This window comes from Nicotiana tabacum, chromosome 3 (assembly GCF_000715075.1).
Source record: "Nicotiana tabacum cultivar K326 chromosome 3, ASM71507v2, whole genome shotgun sequence".
In the NCBI taxonomy this organism is placed as follows: Eukaryota; Viridiplantae; Streptophyta; class Magnoliopsida; order Solanales; family Solanaceae; genus Nicotiana; species Nicotiana tabacum.
In genome coordinates this window covers 194,646,341-194,652,197 of record NC_134082.1, presented here as the reverse complement: position 1 = coordinate 194,652,197, position 5,857 = coordinate 194,646,341, and positions in this window count along the sequence as shown.

Sequence of the window (5,857 nt, the reverse complement as noted above, 5' to 3'; positions counted from 1 at the left end):
GGTTTTCACTGTCAAACCTCTCTTATTTTGGTGTTTCTCTCAACTTTCATCGCCTTAGGGTGCCCGTGAAGATTTTCACCGATAAGACTCTCTCATTTGTATCACTTTCTAGCTGGGAATTGGGGTGTTACCGCTAGACTCTCTCATATTTCTTTTCTGCTGGGATCAGAGTCTTTTCTGCTGGAGATCAGAGTGTTCACCGGTAAGACTCTCTCATTTGTCTAACTTAGCGTCTTTTGAAGACTGATCAGAAGGTCTTTCTTTGGACTGTAATGTAGGATTTTAGATAGGCTAAAAAGAAAGGGTTTTTAAAGGCTCAAAACAAATCGATTTGGGTTCAAAATTTACAACCTTCAGAACTGGATTTCTTTACATCAAGCACAACTTTTGCCCTAGTTTCTTGATTGAGGATTTTTATTTTTGTTACACTATGCACACTATGCACACTATGACCGAGCCGTGAGGCGCCTACGTATCCTCTTTGAGGAATCAGGTTAAACGTAGTTCCCAATTCCTCTTTTTTCCCATTTACTTATTATTTTCTTTTCTTTTCTTTCTCTTTCTCATTTCTCCTTTTCTCCTTTTCGCTTTTGTCGTTTTGTTGTTTCTGTTGTTTTCTTTTCTTTTCTTTTTCTTTATCTTCCATGTTTGTGTTTTCTAGTCTTTGCTACTGATTCCGAACGAGGGGTACGAAAGAAAATCAATAAGGTTCAAAAGGGTTAACAAAGGATAAAATGTTTAGATAGCAGAATAAAATGTCTTCGTCATTCCAATCTTCAAAACACGCCGAGCACAAACAACACCATTAAATATTCGCCACATTTTCTGATTGTGCCGGACTTGATAACCATATCCATACATTTGCCTTTTCATTTGTCATTTTTAAAACACCGTTGGGCAATACTCTCACTTGATTTTATGGTTTTTCTTTATGTTTTATTTGCCCAAGTTTCACATGGCCCGGGCTTCAAAGGATATCAAGCTGTTTCTATTTCCTTTAAGTGTCCCGATCATCTCCCAATGGCTTCATAATTAACTCTTAAAATTAGGCCCAAACTGTGCGTGCATGTCATGCTACTAGAATTGGCGTTTAAACAAGGACAAAACAAAAGGATAAAAAGAACTAAACAAAGAAGATGACTGGAGGTAACAAAAGATCGGAATTTGCATTAGACAAGCGGTGAAATGGTTCGTATAATAAAACAAGCAAAACAACTGGGGTAGAACCTAGGAACAAACCTAAAACGAACCTAGACAACACTAAACATACCATTATGACAAAAATGGAAGGATAAGAGGGTTTGACACAAGATAATGTCTGGATTACAACCCTGCAAATAACCCGGACAATAGAAATGATAACAAAATAAACCACTAAAACTCCTCCTTCCAATTGCCAAGCTCGGCATCTCAGCCACTGAATTCGGCATTAACATTACTGGGACCTCCACCAGCTTCCATTTCTTTGTTCTTAATAAATTGCTTTTGGGTTCCCTTTGCAGGCTCGTTCTTAAGAGCCACCTCTGATAGCACTTAGAACTCTGCAACGCGCGGATCTCCAAGGATCTCAGAAGACTTCTCATATTCCTTTTCAAAACAAGTCATATTCGACATATGCATCTCATTACCCATAGGCGATGGACTTTGGCTAGTGTCTGTTGCATATGGATTTTGCATGATAATGTCACCTGCATCAATAAGCTTCTGAATTGCTTCCTTCAGCTTCCAACACTTCTCTGTGTCATGCCCTGGGACATCTGAGCAATATGCGCACCTTCGAGAAAAATCAAGCTTCTTTGACAGAGGGTTTGGCATTTTTATATGAATCGACTTCAGCATGTCCAATTGCTTCAACTTTTGGAACAAGCCGGCATATGATCCTTCAACAAGGGTGAAAGACTTTTCTTTTTTCAGCAACCTCTCCTTCTTAAATGCTTGATTGGACCGAAAACCTGATCCAGAGGGCTTTCGGTAGGCTCGTAAGGGTGGATAAGCATTTTGTGGAGCTGGGTACTGGGAAAGTGAAGCATGTTTTTGGGAGTCCCGTGGAGAGAAGTAGCGTTGGGGAGGGGAGTAGCGTTGACGAGTGATGGAGCTACTCGGGTGGCTGGGAAAGCTATCATAAGTGGGTTGAGATGGAGAGTATGGGGGATCATCCGTTATGGTGTTGGGTGCTTGGGTAAGGACAGAGTTCAAGAAGCTAGGCGGTGGCGGGGGTGGTGCTTTCCCAGTCATCCATGCCTGATACATGTCTGCCACATGTTGTCTCAACATTTTTACCTCTTCTACCAACCTGTAGTCTTGTTCAACCAACCGCTTTCGGGCATCGGTACCAACCCACTTAGCTCTATTGTTCTCTGCCATTGTCTTTTGCCTTTGTGTTGCAGGGAAGCGTTACTTTCAAAACCACAACCAACCACCTTTCTAAAGATTGAAAAGGGAACAAAAAATGAGAGCAACCGGTTAGCGTTAGGGTTTTTAATAGATAGGAAAAGCACACATTGAGGATGCAATGCAACTAGGCAATTAACCCTTTCTATCATGCATTTGCTTCAGTTACGTGCGTCATTCCGGCTTCTTATAATTGTGCTCCCTTTTTCCTTTTTTTTTCCTTCTCTTTTTTTTAATGGTGGTCGAATCTTATATGGATTGCCTACGTATCATGTCCCCGCATGAATCAGACCGGGCGTAGTTCTGCCACATAAAAGGTAAACAACAATAAAACATTTTTGGAATCACTTAAAGATGAACAACAGACTCGAAAGTCAAACGGCCCACATTCTCTAATCAAAAGAAATACAAACTCAAGCAAAATAAAATGACAGATTCCTTCCCCTATATGCCGATTTTGACCAAACGGCTGTTTTTGCAAACGTGGCCCCTTCCCAATTTCACATGAATTTTGAGGCCGAGAAGATTGTTTTATGACACTTCACAAACTTGTCCGTTCTTTTACGAAAATAGCCTTTTGAAAATTGAAAGATACTCTAAGGCTATCTCGGCAAGAATGGTTTAAGACACCGCCAAAGCCAGCTCGGCTTGAAAAATCTAAACGGTATTCTTGACCACTGACTCTTTTTCTTATTTTTTTCAAATTAAAATAAAACACCGGGTTTTTCCAACGCGGCCTATCAGCACCTCGGGGACGAAGATTTTAAGGCTGCTTTAGCTACCCGACCAAAATCCTAAAAACATGACCAAAGGTGGTCGTTTATGCAAAGTCAGCCTTCCGGCATCCTTTTTGGGTACATTCGGCTATTTCTGACAAAAACAGCATCACCCAACTCTATGACGACAAAGGTTTTGACATTGTTTTGGCTATTTATTTTTTTTTTTGCAAAAGGGGAGGTTGGACCCGATGAGGGTTACCTACGTATCTCACGTCCTGTGAGAATCAAACCATGCGTAGTTCGGGCAACATAAACTAAACTTGTAAACAAGACTCCTTTCTTTTGTTTTTCAAATAAATCAAACTAAAAAAGACAATTTTTTTTCTTCATATTTTTCAAAATTTCGGCAGGGTTTTGACACTACTTGGACATTGGTTTTATTTTTCTAAAAATAAGTAGTTATCTCCCTACACTTCTAAATAAATGTGTAAAACAAACAAGATGCAGCAGGATGGTCTTTTTTCATTTCAGGTTGCTTGTCCTAGACGGACCCAACCCCTGTGTTGAGTCCCCTAAGTCAAATGCAACATGATGAAAATAAGCGTTCCTACTAGGGATCCGGCATGAAGTCAAGTTATTCTATGTTCAACCTGGGTATATGTTCTAGACAGTGTACCCGAGCGGACAACTCAAGTTGAGGAAGGAGCTCCTTTCCGGGAACCAAAAGGCCAGTCGGCTTAGTAACTTGTCCGGCCTCTTTCTTATTTCAAGGTATGACACTAACAGAATAGGGAGTCTCAACCAGTAAGCACATCCCCGGAGGTAAGAAGAGAAGGGTTTCGGCACAGTTTATATACAGTTCAGATAATATCAAAGCGGTAAAAGCAGCATTTCGCACATTAAATCCAAAAAAAATATAACAAACATCAGATAATAAAGAAAGCCAAATACAACAATTATTTTAAGCTCGAATTTCTAACCCTGAACCAGTGGTTCTGGGTTAAGAAGTCCCCAACGGAGTCGCCAGAGTTGTCACACCTCCTTTTGGCGGGCCCACCCCGAGGGATAAACGCACAATGGAGTTTTTCCAATTTAAGTGACAATATTCGAAATGGGATTTGTTTATTTATTTCAGAGTCGCCACTTGGGATAGGTTTGGCTTTTGGTGTCCCAAGTCATCGGTTTATCTTGAATCCCAATTCGAGGAAAATATTCGACTTTCCAAATGAAGTCTGCGAACCAGAAATTCTAAGTAAGGAATTCTGTTGACCCGAGGGAAGGTGTTAGGCACTCCCTGATCCCGTGGTTCTAGCACGGTCGCTTAAATTGTTGTAATGGCTAAAATATCTGATTTTAATACATGTTCAAAACTATAGTGCAATTTTAATTATTTACCGTTTTATTATTATTTTTTAAAGGAATTGCAACGTCGTGAAAATACGTCTCGAACTACGTCGCAATCAATGCACCCGTGGTTGTTGACACATTTCGACCCCGTTAAGATTTGGATTTGGGTCACATAAATGTGCACCCGAGTTTAGGGAGATAACATTATTAAATACGCGCCTAAAGATACTAACGCGTTATTATTTTGGGAATGCCGCAAAATTCGCTAAACGGCATGTCCCGAAATCTAAGCATTTAAAATAACCATCTATTGAGGGCCCCGCAATTTATGCATTTTATTTGGCGAGGCTCGTCTCATTTTATTAAAGGCCGATCCTAAAGTGACTACGATTTCTACTCTACCTCTTGTCTCTAATAATAAAAGCAATATCCTAATTGATAAATGAGTCGGATTGTACCATGTTAAACTATATATTGCAATCTTTAAATCAGGCCTCAAATCAGATTATTCCCTCATGGCCTATGTCATCAAAGCTTTAATCACAGTCAACTTTGTTATCAATCCCAAACAAGAAATACCCAACAACAAAATCATTCTAACAACATTACTCAAAAGTAATTCAATATCAATCTATGAGGACATTGCAAACACGAGCAATTAAACCCAAATAACAAGAAAAAAGCAAAGTAAACATTATATATTCCATGAAAGTATAAACCAAATCTTCACAAATAATTAAAACAATAACATAAAGGATAAGGAAGAAACCGACCTTAAAAGAAGTTTTCTTAATATTTAGCCTTTGTTCGGAGGTACAAGTAAGCAACAGAAATGAGAAACTGAATGGAAAATCAACGAAACAGCAACAACAGAAATAACAAGCAATATACTCGGAATCGCGGATCGGACTACGAACGAGATCGGAACCTCTTGGCCAAACACGAGCATCTCATTGCAACTCCGGTTTTGTTTCAATTTTTCTTCCTCTTGAAGTAAAATCTAATCAAAGTGAAAAATGGATATAGCTCTCCAGTCTTATAGTGTGAGATTGTTCTACATATTTATGAGTGTTTGTGTGACAGAGAATTCTCAAGAATGAGGGGGTCTACGCCATTTTTAGTTCTTTCTGCCGCTGTATATTCCTTGTATGCAGAATGTATATCGTGTAAATCTTATGTATATTTATTGTATATCTAGTGTATACAGAGTGTATACCGCCCCCTTTTTAGCTCTAGAGGCTAACTTTCTCTCCTCTTTTTTCTCTATTTGGTGATGGATTTGAGGTGATCTTATGGCTCTTTTTGGGGTGGCCGAAAATGGAGACATGGCTGTCACTTTTTTTTGCTTTTCATCCCTTTTGTGTGTTGTTTTTTGTGTGTTTGTGGAGTGTGAGTTGTAA